Source organism: Cynocephalus volans, chromosome 11 (genome assembly GCF_027409185.1).
Source record: "Cynocephalus volans isolate mCynVol1 chromosome 11, mCynVol1.pri, whole genome shotgun sequence".
Lineage (NCBI taxonomy): Eukaryota > Metazoa > Chordata > Mammalia > Dermoptera > Cynocephalidae > Cynocephalus > Cynocephalus volans.
The window spans coordinates 123,587,603-123,603,777 of NC_084470.1; the positions used below are offsets into that span (position 1 = coordinate 123,587,603).

The 16,175-nt window shown below is 48.6% G+C and overlaps 1 long non-coding RNA gene across 3 annotated transcripts; it reads right to left on the reverse strand.

Moving 5' to 3' along the window:
* Window positions 1–1,887: 1,887 nt before the first annotated feature.
* Window positions 1,888–15,549, reverse strand: LOC134391069 (uncharacterized). 3 transcript variants are annotated; one of them, XR_010024907.1, is made up of 4 exons: window positions 14,768–15,549; window positions 9,525–9,921; window positions 3,926–4,014; window positions 1,888–2,016 (listed from the first exon to the last, which is right to left on the reverse strand). It is a non-coding gene; the product is annotated as an uncharacterized LOC134391069 (long non-coding RNA). The 3 variants fall into 3 exon arrangements; XR_010024906.1 differs by lacking the exon at window positions 14,768–15,549 and adding an exon at window positions 6,677–7,683 and having other exon boundaries at window positions 9,525–10,068; XR_010024905.1 differs by lacking the exon at window positions 14,768–15,549 and having other exon boundaries at window positions 9,525–10,064.
* Between the last annotated feature and the right edge of the window lie 626 nt (window positions 15,550–16,175).

The window sequence follows — 16,175 nt, forward strand, 5'->3', positions numbered from 1 at the left end:
CTGTATTATGCAGGGTGATGCATCCCACCCCAGCTCCCCACTCCCCATCCTGTTCCCAGGGTCCCTGGGTGGAGCGGCAGACAGAGATTACAGGAGGCGAGAAGGCACAACACAGGCAGTCAGGCACTTCATAAAAGGAGGGGTGCTGTTATGAAAAAAGCAACAGTCCAGGGCCCCCCAATACCTGTGTGGCTTAGGTGATTCAGCAACTTCTCTGGGCCTAAAATGAGGAGCATGGCTTAGAAAGCAGTGTACAACAGCACTAAAATCCTGGGCGTGGAAGCCTCACATATGGGGTTTGAGTTCTGGCTCGCCCACTTGCTATCTGGGTGCAAGGTATTTACCCCGATGAACCTCAGTTTCTTGCTCTGTAAAATGATGACAGCAATACAGTTGATCATTGTTGCTTGTGGATTCTGTATTTGCAAATTAGCTCACTTGCTAATGTTTCTTTGTGGCCCCCAAATCAATACTTGTGGAACCTGTGGTCATCTGCACACATGCAGAGTGTCAAAAAATTTGAGTTGCCCAAAGGACACATTAGCTGAGTTTGAATAAGGTGATGCTCTGGCTTCTCATTTCAGCTCTCATCATAAGCAAGTGTCCTTTTCTTGGTGTATTCACTGCCACGGTTTTTGCATATTTGTGCTTTTCATTGGTGATTTTGCTGTATAAAATTGCCACCAAGCATAGTTATGAAGTGCTGTCTGGTGTTCCTAAGCGCAAGAAAGCGGTGATGTTCCTATGGAGAAAACGTGTGTGTTAGAGACGCTTCATGCAGGTGTGAGTTATAGTGTTGTTGGCTGTGAGTTCAATGGTAATAAATCAACAATGCATATTAAATAAGGTGTCTTTAAACAGAAACACACATAATACAAAGTTACAAATTGATCAGTTGATTAATTCACAGACCAGAGTCTTGCAGGAACATAACCTTGTATTTCTCATAGGAGCAATGGGTCAGTATTCACTAATTCGGTGTAATGTGTCAAGCGTGGCCTTGTAGCTATTGCATTTATTACTGTTCTGCAATGTATGGGTCCATGTGTGGATCTCCTGCAGTGCCCGAAGCTCATGTGGGGGTGGCAGCCTGGAGGTGGGATCCCCCAGGGGACACACACACAGACATCACCAGCCAGGCTTTGCCGCTCATGCCTAGAACTTCTACCGTGAACACTTAATTCATTCAGTTTCATTAAAAGGCCAACATAGCTCTTGATGACTCACAAAGCCTCTTTTCACTGACATTATCCCATTTGACGCTCACAACAATCTTGTGACAGTTGCATCACTGTTCCCATTTTACAGATGAGCCCGAAGTTCAGAGAAGCTAAGTAATCACCACAAGGCCACCTGGTTTGTTGGCAGCAGTCAGAAATCTTCAAAGTCCATGGTCTTTCTACCACCAGGCTCTTCCCTGTTAAAACATAAATGCTCTGGGGAAGTTAAGACCCAGATCTTGTTCTTGACACTTTAGTGTGAATGAGCGCATGGAAGTCCCCAAGGAAATTGGCTTAGAGCAGGTGGGCATAAATATCTACACACCCACTCCCCAGCCTCCACCTCTGCCCTGGGCCAGTGCTCACGGCAGCTCATCCTGACACCTCTTAACCTCCCTTTCTGCTTGCAGTTCCTGTGGGCTCTGAGTCACCTGCCCCAATGTCATCAGAGTTACCTTTATAAAAATCAGGTCTGATTATCCTGCATTCCCTAAAATCACTCAGAGGATGCCTTTGCCTGTAGGATGAGACCACACCGCTTATTTTGTTGAAATGACTTCAAATGCCTATGCTTTCTTTCCTCCAAACTTTTCTCATGTGGTTTCCTCTGCCTCTCCCTCCTATTTTGGTCTGCTCAGGCTCCTAAAATAGAACACCACAAATTGGGTGGCTTAAACAACAAACATTTACTTCTCATGGTTCTGGAGGCTGGGGAAGTCCAAGATCAAGGTGCCGGCAGATTCTTTGTCTGGTGGGGGCTCTCTTCCTGTTTTGCAGATGGTTGTCTTCTTGTATCCTCACATGGTCAAGAGAAAAATCATCTTAAGTCTCTTTTTATAGGGCACTAATCCCATTCATAAGGGGTCCACCCTCATGACCTAATTACCTCCTAATCCCATCACTGGGGGTTAGGATTTCAACAAATGAATTTTGGTGGAACATAAACATTCAGTCTTTAACACTTCCCATTCCTCACACCCTCCTCATGTCTACATGTTCAAGTCCTGTTCATCCTTCCTAGACTAGCTTTCGAAGCCTGCTCCTCTGTGAAACCAATTCCTCTTGTTGTCTCTTCCCACACCCCTCTCTCAGGCTTCAGAGACCTGGACTGGGGTTACCACTCTGGACTCCCTGGCCCCTGACAGCCATAGTGTCCTTCCCTAGCCCTGGGTGTCTCTGTTGAACCAGGCTCTGTCCACCTCTGCCCATTCCTAACCTCCCAGAGGCTCTGGGCCAGGAATAGCAAGGTTTGCAGAGGCAGAAGCTGGGACAGAGGTTTAGGGAGCATGGAGCAGAGATGAGACAGGTTGTGGAACAGGCTGCTCTGTGTGACTCTGTGTGTGCGTGTGTGCCTGTGATATCGAGAAGTGTGGAGAAGGTTAGGCATCATGAATGTAATTCCTCCTTTGACTTTTCTTTGGGAAGGGAAAGGGACTATGGTTAAGATTTAAATTGCATTTTAGTTATTTTTGATTTCCACGCTGATACGTTTTGCATGTATCCCTGAGCCAGCGGAGCCCCCAGACGGGCACGGTCGGGCCTGCTTCACCGTCTTCCATCCTACCCCATCTGGTCCCCACTTTTCTTACATTTCAGCAACCACACTTACCTGTTTATTCCTCAGGAAAGCCAAGGTCTCCGGAATGTGGATGCCCTTAACCTCCTGATTTGCTGCAAAATCCCAGTTTCTCCCTATCCATTTCCCTTCCCCTGCCTCAAGGATCATGTCCCTTTTCCTGTTGAAGTCAATCTGTCTACTGGTCCTCTTTTGTTTTTCCTTTTCCTTTCAATTTTTTTATTGTGGCAAAATGTGCACCACAAAATTTATCATATTACCCATATTTAAGTGTAGAGATGAGTGACATTAAGTACATTCACACTGTCATGCGTCTGTCAGCACCACTCACCCACAGAACTCTTCATCCTGCAGAACAAAACTCTGTGCCTGGTAGACGATTTCCCACTTCCTCCTGCTCCCAGCCCACGGCAACCTCCATTCTACTTTCCATCTTATAAATTGGACTTTTCTAGGAATTTCATATAAGTGGAATCACACAGTTTGTTTTTTTGTGTCTTTTTTTTTTTTCATTTAGCATAATGTCTTCAAGGTTCACCCATGTCGTAGCATGTGTCAGAATTTCTTCCCTTTTTAAGGATAAATAATATTCCTTTTTATGTATATACCCTGCTTTGTTTATCCATTCATTTGTCCATAGACGTCTAACAGGTTGCTTCTACCTTTTGGCTATTGTGAGGAGGTGAGGAGTGTTGCTATAAACATTGGATATACCAATATCTCTTCAAGACCCCGCTTTCAGCTCTTTTGGGCATTTACCCAGAAGTGGAATTGTTGGATCATGTGGTAATTCTATGTTGTCTATGTATCCATGACTAAATTTGCCTCCTTTGGGCTGGCCCGTGGCTCACTTGGGAGAGTGCGGTGCTGATAACACCAAGGCCACGGGTTCGGATCCCTATATAGGGATGGCCGGTTAGCTCACTGGGAGAGTGTGGTGCTGACAACACCAAGTCAGGGTTAAGATCCCCTTACCGGTCATCTTTTAAAAGATTCATAATCTCCCCCTACTCCCCCACCACAACCCCCTCCTCTAATCTGTTCTGGTTACTCCCTGGACTCATATGCAATTGTTAGTGATCTCGGAACTTTCCTCTCCTTTGTCCTGGGAATCCCCTTGGCCTCTTACCTATAGAATCCCCAATTTTCTGGGGCCCATGCCTTCCTCTTTTGTACTTTTCTCCTTCATTTAGGTGAAACACAATCTCCATTCACTTCCTGAGAAAAGAGGCAAGAAAATTTTGAAACTTTGCATATTTGAAATTATCTTTTGTTTATCTTCACGGTTAACTGATAGTTTGGCTGGGTATACATAGCATTCTAGTTGAAAATTATTTTCCCTTCGCATTTTAAAGATATTTTTCTATTGTACTTTAGTTTCCAGTGTTGCTATTGGGAAGCCTAAAGCTATCTAACTTTTCAATCTTTTGTCTGTGATCCACTTTTTCTCTTTGGAAGCTTTAAATATCTTCTCTTTGTGTCCTGTGCCTTGGGACTTTGTCATTAGTAGAGCTCACTTGATGAGCCCGATCCCTTCAGTTCCTGGGAGGTGTGAGTTTATTTTCTTTGTTAACCATTTCCTACCCAAGTTCTTTGGTCTATCTTTCTGGAACTCCAAATAGAAAAATATTAGACTTCCTAGATGATCCTTTAATTTTCTTATCTTCCTGATCTATTTTCCATCCTTTTTTGTACTTCTGGAATATTTCTTCAACTTTATCATTCAGCCTTTCTATTGAATGTCATATTATTGCTGTCATGTTTCTAATTTTCAAGAGTTCTTGCTGTTTTCTGAGTGCCCCTTTGTCTTTTTATACAGCATTCTCTTCCCATTTCATAGATGCAATATCTTCTCTCTCTCTCTCTCTGGAAATATTAACCATAGTTTTAAAAAGTTTCATTCTATTCTTTACATTGTGCGTTTCTCCAGATTGCTTTTTAATCTGTTTCAGTTCTCTTTCAAATTAGAGATTTTCCTCAAATACCTGGTGATCCTTAATTGCCCATTTCTGTGTATGAATTTGAGGCACTAAAAAGCTGGTTGGAAGCACTGTGTGTCTCGTGGGTCTAACTCAAGCGTGTCCACGCTGAGATTGTTTGGCATCATTGCAGGACTCTCAGATGTTAAGTCATTCTCTGGGGCTGGGTATTCCCTGGGTCAGAATCTTAAGTCGCTTGCTGGGAAGTCTGAGCTTGGCTGTCGGGGTTTCCAGAGCAGAAGTGGGAGAATGTGTGTGTGTGTGTCACCCTTCAATGTGTGAACTTCCCTTAATCCTCAGCTGTACCTGTTGTCCTTGAATCCCAAATCTCTCTGATCCAGTGACTCTAGAGAGAATACCTTTCCTTTTCCTCAAAGTCCTGAGCCCTGGGCATGCTAACATTGAGGTGTCTGCATTGAAACCACACCTGCCAAGGTCACCAGAGACTTCAGTGGCCTAAGATTGTTGGAGGAGTGAGCTTCTAGGACATGGCACTGTAATGTCCCCTCCTTCGGGACTGTCTTCCCTTGACTGCTGTTGATCTCATTCTAGCCACACCTCTTTCTCCTCCTCTGAATTCCTTCCTCTGCTCCCCGTTACGTGTCCCTACCCCTTGAGGTTCACCCTCAACCTTCTTCCCCCCCTTTCTTTCTGTCTCCACACCCTGCTCATCTTATCCATGCCACGATAAGGTGACAATTCCTGGTCTGCCTCTCCAGCCACCACCTTCCCCTTGAGCTCTACACCAGATTATCCAACTAACCAGCTACCGGACATTGCCCCTTTCTGTCCCCTGAGCATCTCTGATTACCCCTGTCCAAAGTGTAACTCATCATTTTCATCCCAAACCAGCTCTTCCTCTGTGAATCTCTCCATTTTAATTTTAGGATACCACATCCATCCTGTTGACCAAGCCAAAGAAACCCTCTAGATTCTTCTCTTCCCCCCACCCCTACTGTCCCTGTCCCTCACCCTTACACACACCTACTGATCAGTGAGTGAAGATTGTCCTCGTAACTGACTGCTCAGTCTGTCCTCTTTGCTTCATGCTGTTGCTGCCACCTTAGTCTGCGTCCTTCTCAGCAGTCACCCCTAATTATTAGTATTTCTGTTATTTTTTATTCTATCTGTATAATATTTATATTATATTTTTATTATGCTTGATCATTATCCTCAGTATTATTATTATTGTAACTGCCTCTGAGCTGGTTCCTTGGCCTCCGATCATTCTACCCTCTAACCCGGCTTTGATTCTACAGTCTGCGTGAACTTTCTAAAATCCACACCTGGCTGTGTTACCCTGGCTGACAGTCCTTTAGTGGACCCCAGTTAAACACATGAAGTCCAGGCTCCCTGGCACCTGGCATGAAGACCAGGTTTCATAACTTGTCACCACCTCTACCTCCACTCCCAGTTTCATGTCCTTCTGTTTGTCCCCAGTCTAGTCCTTCACACACTAGCAAGAGCCAACTGCTGATGTCCCCCCACCCCCCATGGCTTTTCATGCCACTGTGCTGTTGCTTGGTCTCTTCTTCGGGGCTCTTCCATAATGCCCTTTCGCCCTGTTTGCCTGCTGAACTCCGGTACTTCCTACAAAACCTAGCTCAGGGATCATGCCCTCTGTGAAGCTTCTCTTAAGTTCCCTCTTAGAGAACTCATAAGTGCCTTCTCAGTGTGAAAATACTCACAAAACACATATGTAATTACACGTATTACAAGAGTTTGGGGAGTTTTTAACATATTTATGTGAACAGCAAACAAGAGAAGCAGCCTTCTCTTCTGTCTGGATTTTAGTCTGAACCATGAAAAATTCACATTTATCAAGGTAGGGGAGGGAGGATATTGCAAGTGTGTATTTCACTATATGCTGAACCCCCTGAGTTATTTTGAGGTGATGGTACCTGGAGGTGAGAGTGAATATCATTTTGTTACAGGCTGTGACCTTCTTGGCTCCCTGGACTCCACAAGGCACTTTGGGAACTTCCATATCCTTAAGTGGTGGAAACAGTAGTAGGAATTTTCTTTGTACCTTGGCCTTCTGAGGAGTCAGAAATTCCACTCTGGGGAATAGGTCTGTCAATGTCAGGGCCCACTCACTCCCTGTTCCAGTCGCCCTCTAGTGTCAGCAGCCTTCTCTTCATGCTCTTTTTGTGCATCACCCTTGGCCACACCCAGAGAGGATCAGGGGCAACTTCCTGGGATAAAGATCTTTAAGTCCTTGGAGACAGTTGTGCACACACTGTTGGTTTAGGCTGCCCCCGCCATGTGTGCCTTTGAATGGGTTCTAGAAGGTCTCTGAGTTCCCTGGAATTGGTGTGTGTGGAAGTTTACAGTTTTCAAAATGATGTGTGTGAGTGTGTATGGAATTCAAGAGTTTTCAAAGGAAGTCCTAAATCCCCCAAAAGTTAAGAGCTACTTAACCACTTAGATTCTCAAGGGAACCCCTGGACTGCAGGGAGATCTCATTTTAAGAAAGATAAACATTTTCAAAGTAGCTATGTTGGAGTTACAGTAACTGCATTGCAAAATGCTTCCCTCAGATATGCTGCATTTGTTTCTCTCCGAGCTCTAGCCCTGGAATTGACCCATATGACCTTGTTGTGAGCAAGGAATGTGTGCGGGGAAGTTTCAGCAAGTGCAGGGTACGGGGCCCAGATTGGACACACTTTATATCATCTGGGTGGAGGGAGAGGGGAAGGGTCAGAATAGGGAGAAGGGACCTTCACATTTGGTTGGCCACTGAAGTTTTCACACGCGGGCCATCTCATATACAGTCAGTAGGTCACAAACACATTACACACACATTTTCTTCTATTTCTCTCTGTTTCTCTGTCACTCTGTCTCTGTCTCTCTCATACGCCACCAGTTCTCCCTCTGGTGGCAAGAAGGGGAACTTCATCTCCTTCTCCTAGGAACAGAAATTCAAATCCCGGGAATAGGTTTGTAAATGCCAGAGAAGGACTGAAACAAAATTCACAGTCCCACAATCAAACTGTTTCATTAAGCACCTTGGGGACATTTTATTAAACCACTAACCCCCCAGAGGTCACTAGCAACTGCCAATCCTACATTCAATAACTTCGCTATTAAAAATTTCTTAATTGAGGGCCGACCTGTGGCTCACTTGGGAGAGTGTGGTGCTGACAACACCAAGGCCACGGGTTCGGATCCCTGTATAGGGATGGCCAGTTAGCTCACTGGGTGAGCGTGGTGCTGACAACACCAAGGCCAAGGGTTAAGATCCTCTTACTGGTCATGTTTAAAGAAAATTTTTTTTTTCCCTTAATTGATCCCTGTAACTGGCTGCTATCAGACAGAATTTAAAAACCGTAGTTTATTTTTTCTTGATTATTTCATCCTTTTGCCTTATTTCATAAATGATAATGTGAATCAGGATAATAACAATGATAATCTGCTAAAAACATACTATGGTGGTTCTCAAACTCTTTGGGCTCAGGATCCATTTACACTCTTTATTGAGGATGCCAAAAACCCTTTAAGTCAGTTAATCTATCAATATTTTCCATATCAGAAATTAAAACATAAATTTAAAACATATTTATTAATTCATTTAATAGCGATAAGTTTATCTTACATGTTAACTTAAATAAAATATTTCATTATAAATGTTATAAATAACATAAACAAATACGATACAATAAAATATTATTATTATTCATTATAAATAAAAATTTTTGTAATAAAACTACAAAACAAAAATACCTAATGAGAAGAGTGGCATTATTTTACATTTTTACAAATTTCTTTAATGTCTGGCTTAATAGAAGACAGCTAGATTCTCATATCTGCTTCTGCAGTCCATCTGTTGTAATATATTTTAGTTGAAATACATAAAAAACATCCAGCCTTACACAGATATGTCTGTGTCAGAAAAGAAAGGAGTGTTTTCATAGCCTTTTCAGAGAATTGTGGCTATTCTTCTTGGATACTACATCAAAACTCAACTAGTGGGAGTTTCTTAAAGGTTAGCTACGGTGTACAATCTGAAAGCATATCAATAAAGTTTGCATAGTCTGTTACATTAAATTCCCTCAGTTTATCTTGCACTTTGAATGGATCTTTTACTCACTGTGTGATTTTGTAACATTATGCATTGGTCATTTGGAAGATACTGACCTTCTGAATTATGCAGATCTTCCAAATGTCGATACATTTTATACATTATACAATTATTACAAAAATCACATTCTTTAAAGAAAAGTCCACATATTTGGGAACCTGTCAAGCTCACAATGGCAGACACAAATTTTCCAAGTTTCAAATTTTGTGCTTGAAAACCCGAATTTCATAAGTGGCAAGAAATACTCTCAGCTGTTTGTCTTTAATTTACAGGCTCACTTTGTTCATATTTGAGAAAATATCTACCGATATTCAAGTTTGACTAATAGTAGTTTTTCAGGGTACATGGCATTCCATGGTGGACTATTCTAGCTCCTGCAGCTAGAAGTGGACTATTCCATCACGCTTTAGTACATGCTCATAGCACAAGTGCTTTTTTTATACTCACCGTATTTAATTTAATATAATTAACACTTTTCCCCCCACTTTATTGAGGACACTCAAGTAAAACTGGCCTTTTCTCCCTAGTGGGTGTGTGATGCACAAGCTCAGGGCAGTCTGTGATGGAGAGGAGGTGGGTCTGATACCACCTCCATCTCCCGCTTTGCCTGGGAGAGTGAATTTCACACCTCCCCCACCCCCACCCCAGAGCCCCGTTTGGTTTCCTACCTCTGCTCCAGCAGGTACTTCTCTGGGTGTAGCTATGTGTCTACTGTTCCTTTTTCCCTCCTGGACTGACAGTGAGCAACTTGAGACAGGGCATCGTGTTATTGGTTCCCCTGCAGCAGAATCCTCTGCCGAGGAGAGAGGGGTGGGTGGAGGTGGTGGCTGAGAGCGTGCCTTGGGCAGGAAGCAGAGGACGGCCTCCTCCTTCTTGCACAGAGGAGAGGAGCAGCTTCCCCTCCCTTCTGCCCCAGTGTGAAAAGGGTGGGACCCCACGGAAGGAGGGTCAGCCCAGCCTCGGAGCTTTGGAGAGGTTATCCCAGGCTGGCTGGGGTCTTGCAGGAACTTCATTAGACCTGCTGATCTAGAAGTCCTCTCCCTGGTCAGTCCTTCTCCATGGTTCCTGTAAAATAGTCATGGGTGGGGGCAGGAGTGTGACATGGGCAAAGAAAGCAGGCTAGGGTCTGCAGAGGTGTGGGGTGTGGAGGGCAATGAAGAGGGAGGAGGAAGTGGGCAGGGAGGCGGGCTGTTCACCAGACACAAAGGCAGGGCCCTTTGTCTGTGTTGGCACCTGCCTCCCCTACATTCCCAGCCCCAGCCCGGGCATGGGGTGGAGGGGGTGGCCATAGTTCAGGGTGACCTCCCAGGGGCTAAGTTTAACATCAACAAAGGCCCAGCTGCCCAGCTGTTGTTTCTATGTATGTCTGAGCACGTTGTTGGAGGGGAGAGCAGTTCATCACCTATGCCAAGGTCAGTGAGTGTCTGGGGCTGCTCCTCCCTGGGGGAGGGGGCAGCCAGTGCCTGGATAGTCGGGGTGCCAAGACCTTGAACAAGAAGGCTTCCCAGCCAACCCTCTCCCTGTATCCTTAGCCATGTGCTCCCCAAGCTTATCTTAGGACCCTGAGGAACAAACTGGGGTCCCTCCTGAGCCTTGCGGGGCAATTTCCTGCACTGTCCCTGGTGGGCAGGCTTCTCTCTGTGTTGTCCACTTGTCCATTCATTTATTCCACAGGCATTTTTTGAGCACCTCCTATGTGTCAGCCACTGTGCTGGTGGCTGAGGATACAAAAATGAGCATGACATGGTGTTGACACTCAAGTTTGTCCCAGGCTAGTAAATGGATGACTTCAATGTTGCAGGTTAAGTGCAGGGAAAGAGGGACGTGCAGGGGCTGCAGGCGTAGAGGAGGGCTCCTAATGCAACCAGGGTGGTCAGGGTGGGCTTCCTGGAGGAGTCAGTTCTCCCCTGAGACTCGGAGGAGGGTAGGAGGGTAGGTGGGGTGGGAGAGAAGGGCCTTCTGAGAAGCCCCCGCTGCTCCAAAATGTTGAGCCGTTCGGGGTGGCTGGAGCCAGGGGGCTGTGAAGGCCAGGGAAGCCATGAGGGGTAAGGTCATGAGAGGGCATCTGACTAGACCACAGGGCTGCATTTCATCATCTCGTCAGGAGCAGTGGGGATGGAGCAGTCCGGGAGAGCAGCAAGCAGGCTGTTGCAGTGGCCCGAGCAGAGGTGGTGGCGTGGGTCGGGGAGGAAGGCAGACCAGGAGACCCTGAGGGGGGCACAGGACAGACCTGGTGCTCAACTGACATGCAGAATGAGGGAAGGGAGGAGAGTGGGGTGGTCCTCAGATTTCTGGTTTGGCTGCATACAGGTACCCAAGACCATCAGTGGGGCCCGGCAGTGGTGGGAAAGGATCCAAGGTTCACTGCTGTATCCCCAGGGCTGGTGCTTGGGACATGTGGGTCTGGAGCATGGGGTGGGGGGAGGGAAGGGGCAGGAGACCAGCCAGGCCAGGGTAGCTATTGTCTGGGCTGTTTCTGCCCAACTCAAGGCCCTGCTGAGGGCTGAGCACAGGCGAAGTCAGACCTTTTGCCCATTGCTTTGTGTCTGCCCAGAAGGGGCACCTTTAAGTGGTTCCTAAAGCGGGTCTCCAGACCAGCAGCATCAGCATTGCCTGAGAACCTGCTGGAAATGCAACTTTCTGGGCTTCACCGCAGACCTGCTGAATCAGAAACTCTGGGGGATGGGGCCCAGAATTTGTGTTTTAACAAGCCCTCCCAGGGATTCTGACGTGCCCTTAAGTTTGAAAGCCCTAGCAGGGGCCTGTTCTGCTGCACACCATGCTGAGTCGCAAGGGGACAGGGACAGAGTAGAAGCCCCATTGCCTGTCCCCACAGACAGCTTTCTCAGAGGGAAGGCAGAACTGTACACCCGAAAAGACAGGCAATGCAAGGCTTAGGACCCAAGAAGCTGCGCGAGAGAGCAAGGTGGGACCTGGAGAGGCGAGGAAAGGCCTGGGGAGGAGGCCTGGAATGGGGGCTCCAGCCGCAGGGCAGAAGGGAGGGGATGAGAGCACTTCTGCTCTGCAAACAGGCGTGCTCAAAGGTGCAGGAGGGGGAAGCCCATGGTGTCTGGGTTGGGAGGCGGTACATAGAGTCGTGTGGCCAGGGTGGGGGTGCAGGGTAGGCTGGAGTCACGATGTTGAGGGCACCCTGGGCAGGGGCAGTGGGTAGGGTGAGGTGGAACTGGGAGAGAGTCAGGCAGTGACCTGGTGTCCTAGTTCCCAGGCTTGCTGACTGTTCACATGCCAGTTTGAAAAGAATTTGTTTGTAAGGCGGGGTCCACACCTGCTTTGCTAGTTCACTCTCCACCTCTGTTCACCAATCCCTATCCCCACCCCCTGTGCCCCACAGGGTCAGCCCCAAACCCCACCTACTTATTATGGGGATTTCTGGAGAGGCAGCTTGTTTTGCAGGAACCTGCCAAGGCAGGGCCTAGTCTCAGGCTCAGGGTGTGAGGGCTCAGCCAGCAGCACAGAAAGGGCCTGGGGTGGGAGTGGGGGTCTTTGGGGCCCCTTTCTTCATCACAGCACCAGACTGATGGGAGGAACCAAGCAGATGGGCCCCGGAGGAGTCAGTGTGGGGCAATGCCAAGTGCAAGGAGCTGGGAGCGCAGGGAGAAGTGAAGCAACAGGTGTGGGCGGAGGCTGGGCGCTGGGAGGCAGGCAGAGGTGCGGGAGGTGGTGTGGGGTGCAGAGCGTGAGAAGGTGGATGCTGAGCACTGCAGCCTGCGGGGGCTCACAGGGGCCCTCCCCTACTCACTCTGCCGTGCCTCTCCTTTGCTTCCATCCGCCCATCACTAGCCCCCAGGCCTCCCTGGAGAGGAAGGAAGGGCCCCTTCCTCATGGTGTCTCAGTGCTGAAATAGTGGCTAATACCACTGTTATTTGTTGCTAGGCAGCCAGACCTCTTACAATTAGGTACATCAGGAATTGGTAATTCAGAGCATCACTTAGTTTTTTACGTTGGAATGAATTACATGGAGCTTTGGAGGCCCAAGTCTGGTCCCTTCCAAATGCCCAGTCGCAGCCACAGTGCTGGTGAGGACAAAACACTAAAGTAAGGGCGATGGCCCCTGTTTATTGAACCCCTACTATGTGCCAGATGCAGGGCTGGTGAATGAGCATGGACTTTGGCAGCAGAGACCTGGGGGCAATTCTCGACCCTGCCTCTTCCTTGCTATGGGACCGCGGATGAGTCACTTAACCACCGTGAACCTCCATTTTCCCATGAGTAAAGTAGAGTTAACAATGGTACCTACCCCTGAATGTTACTGTGAGGTTTCACCGAGGATACACTAAGAACCGACACTACCAAGCACTTGTCTCCTGTCAGACATTTGCAAAGCCCTTTATCTACATTACCTCATTTCAGCCTCTGAGGTGGGCACGGATGTGACCTCAATTCACAGATGGGGACATGGAAGCTCGGAAGGGTTAGGTCGCCTAAGTTACACTAGCGAGTGCTCCTAGTGAGTGGCAGGACTGTCTGCTCCCAAGGCTGCAGGCTCACTTGCCACACTATGCTGTGTCTTAATGCCACAGGCCTTACAGTGAGGCTGATTGGTGGCAGAAAATTGAGGGGTGACAACTTTTCGGTTTTAGCCTCCTCAGCCCCCAGCCCTGGCCCTTGCAGAACACAGCCGCAGGACTCTGGGGTGGGTGGACGAGGCAGGGAGGGCCTGTCGCAGGAGGGGCCGGTGGGAGGGCAGGTGGGCTGGGCCCCAACATTTGCTAATGGGCTCCTCTGCTTCCCAAACTGTGCCAGGGAAGCCACGCTGACAGGTGTCAGCCGCTGAGGTGTCAGGCCCTGACTCCACAACCCACGGCCTTACGAGGCTTAGCTCCTCTGGCCAGACACTTCCCTCCCTTGCCCTGTGGCCTTCCAAACCCTGGGGGTAGTGAGACTAGAGGCTGGAACCCCCTACCGGGCCTTCTCCTTTCATGACACCCACCCCAGGTCCCCCCCTTTCCTGGGCTTGCCCCTTCCTCCCTAGAGCTGGCCATCCCTGGTCCTCATTTTTTCTCCTCCTGCCCTGTGTTCCCTCAGTTTTCAGTCAGAAGATCTGAGAGGGCACCGGCCACAGAGGCTGTTCTCTTGCGGCCTGGCTTCTAGCCAAGGCTGACTCAGTCTCTCCCCATACTTTAAAAGAGGCAAAAGGAAGGCTATCAGCCTTGTCCCAGGGAGGGAGGTCCTGGGGTAGGGGACGGGGGTGGTGAGTCCCCATGGAAGCCAGGCTCACCCTCAGTTCACTGCGTGCGTACTCTTCACCCAGCTTACAAATGAGGCAGCCACGGTCCCGAGAGGACACTGTGTAGCTGGGTCAATTCTGCGGTGAACCTAAATCGAGGCTAGTGTTTAGAAGCCTGCAGCAAGGTTAGGGCTGATGCCAGGAGGGGCAACTGAGGCAGGCTCACTGATGTGGTATAGAGTAGGGCTTGCGGGGGAAGCTGGCTCAGACATTAGCACAAGGTCAGTTTTAGCATTTCGCATGCCATGTGTGAAATGGATAAAAAGAGGGCCAGTGACGACCTCAGTAACCCAAATGAGAGAATAAAGAGCAAGAAGAGGAAGATTCTAGAAGGTGAGGGCCAGGGCTGCCAGGCGCAGCTGTGTAGATTGTCCACCTCACAAGAGCGCTGGCCCAGCTGGGCTAGGTGGCTGACGTGCAGCCCACACCTGCCTGCAGAAGCCATTTACCTGTGGGGCTGCACCCACCTGGAGGTGGAGCTGTTTTCCAATATGCACAAAGGGCCCCTGTGGCCACTGGAGTCTCTGTTAGTGCTTATATTAGGTTTAAGAAGAGGGATAGTGCTAGGATTAGAACTGGGCTAATGTTAGGGTTAGGGAAGTGACTCTGCTGTAGGGGCAGCGTGACAGAGCACTGGGCTGGGAGTTGGAACACCTGACTCACTCATTGCTTGGCTTCTCCTCTCTGGGCCTCGGTTTCCTCATGGGCACACTGATTGGACCGAACCATCTTCCTGCTCTGACGTCCTGCGATCCTCTCAGCAAGATCGGAGCTGACTTTCAGGAAGGCCGCACTGGCAGGGCTGGGTGCTGGCTGGGGAAGGGTGAGGCTCCGCCTCAGGGTTGCCTTGCCCTGGGAACACTCGACGGGGGCTGGTTCTTCTCACTGACCCTCTCAAGCCCACCGATTTCCTGGCTGGCCCCAAGCACAGACTGAATCGTGAAGTCCCAGGACAAGCAAGGTGCTGGAGAGCATATTAGTTTCTTATTGCTGCTGTAACAAATCGCCATAAATTTGTGATTTAAAAGAACACTTTTTTTTTTTTTTAAAGATGACCGGTAAGGGGATCTTAACCCTTGACTTGGTGTTGTCAGCACCACGCTCTCCCAAGTGAGCTAACCAGTCATCCCTATATAGGGATCTGAACCCATGGCCTTGGTGTTATCAGCACCACACTCTCCTGAGTGAGCCATGGGCTGGCCCCCAAACAACACATTTTTTATCTTAGAGTTCTGGAGGGCAGAAGTCCAAAATCAGTGTTGCTGGGCTGCAAGTCAAGGCGTTGGCAGGCCTGCTCCCTCTGGAGGCTCTGAGGCAAGAGGTCATTTCTTAGCCTTTTCCTGCTTCTGGAGGCGCCTGCATTCCTGGCCTGTGGTCACTCCTCCGTCTTCAAGGCCAGCAGCGTAGCATCTTTTCTCTTCTCTGCCTCCGCTTTCTTTGCCACCTCTCCTCTAACAAACCCGATCTCACACCTCACTCAGTTTTATAAGGACCCTTCTGATTACATTAGCCCCACCCAGATAATGCAGGATAATCTCCCCACCTCTGCCTTCTTAATTCAATCACATCTGCAAAGTTCCTTTGCCCTATAAGGTAACATTCACATTTTCTCCATGGCACGGGCATTTTTGGGGAGCCCTTATTCACCCTAGCCCAGGGAGTTCTGTCTGGGGGGTTCTGGCAGGGTCATGAGTATTGTTTCTGGCTCTGTGTCTGGGAAGGTCCCCTTGGCTGGGTGAGAGCATCTGTGCCATGGCTCCGGGACAGCTCTCTCTGCTCTGCAGGCAGAATGGGAAGTGGGTGGCCTGGTCCCTGGGCAGATGTGTGCTGAAAAAGGGGGCCCTCTTCTGTGAGGAGGGCAGGAGAAAGGCTACAGAGGCACACTTGGCTGGCACAGAGTGGAGCAGCAGGACTGTGACTGTGGGCAGCCTCTCGCCAGAGATCACTGGGGCTTGCAGACAGGCTCCGGAGGCCTTGCACCCACTCCATACACAAAGGGAGACTGGGGCAGGTGCAGGACATGGGGGGTAACAGTCTTGTTTTTTCAGGCCACCTTTGAGCGGACAGCAGG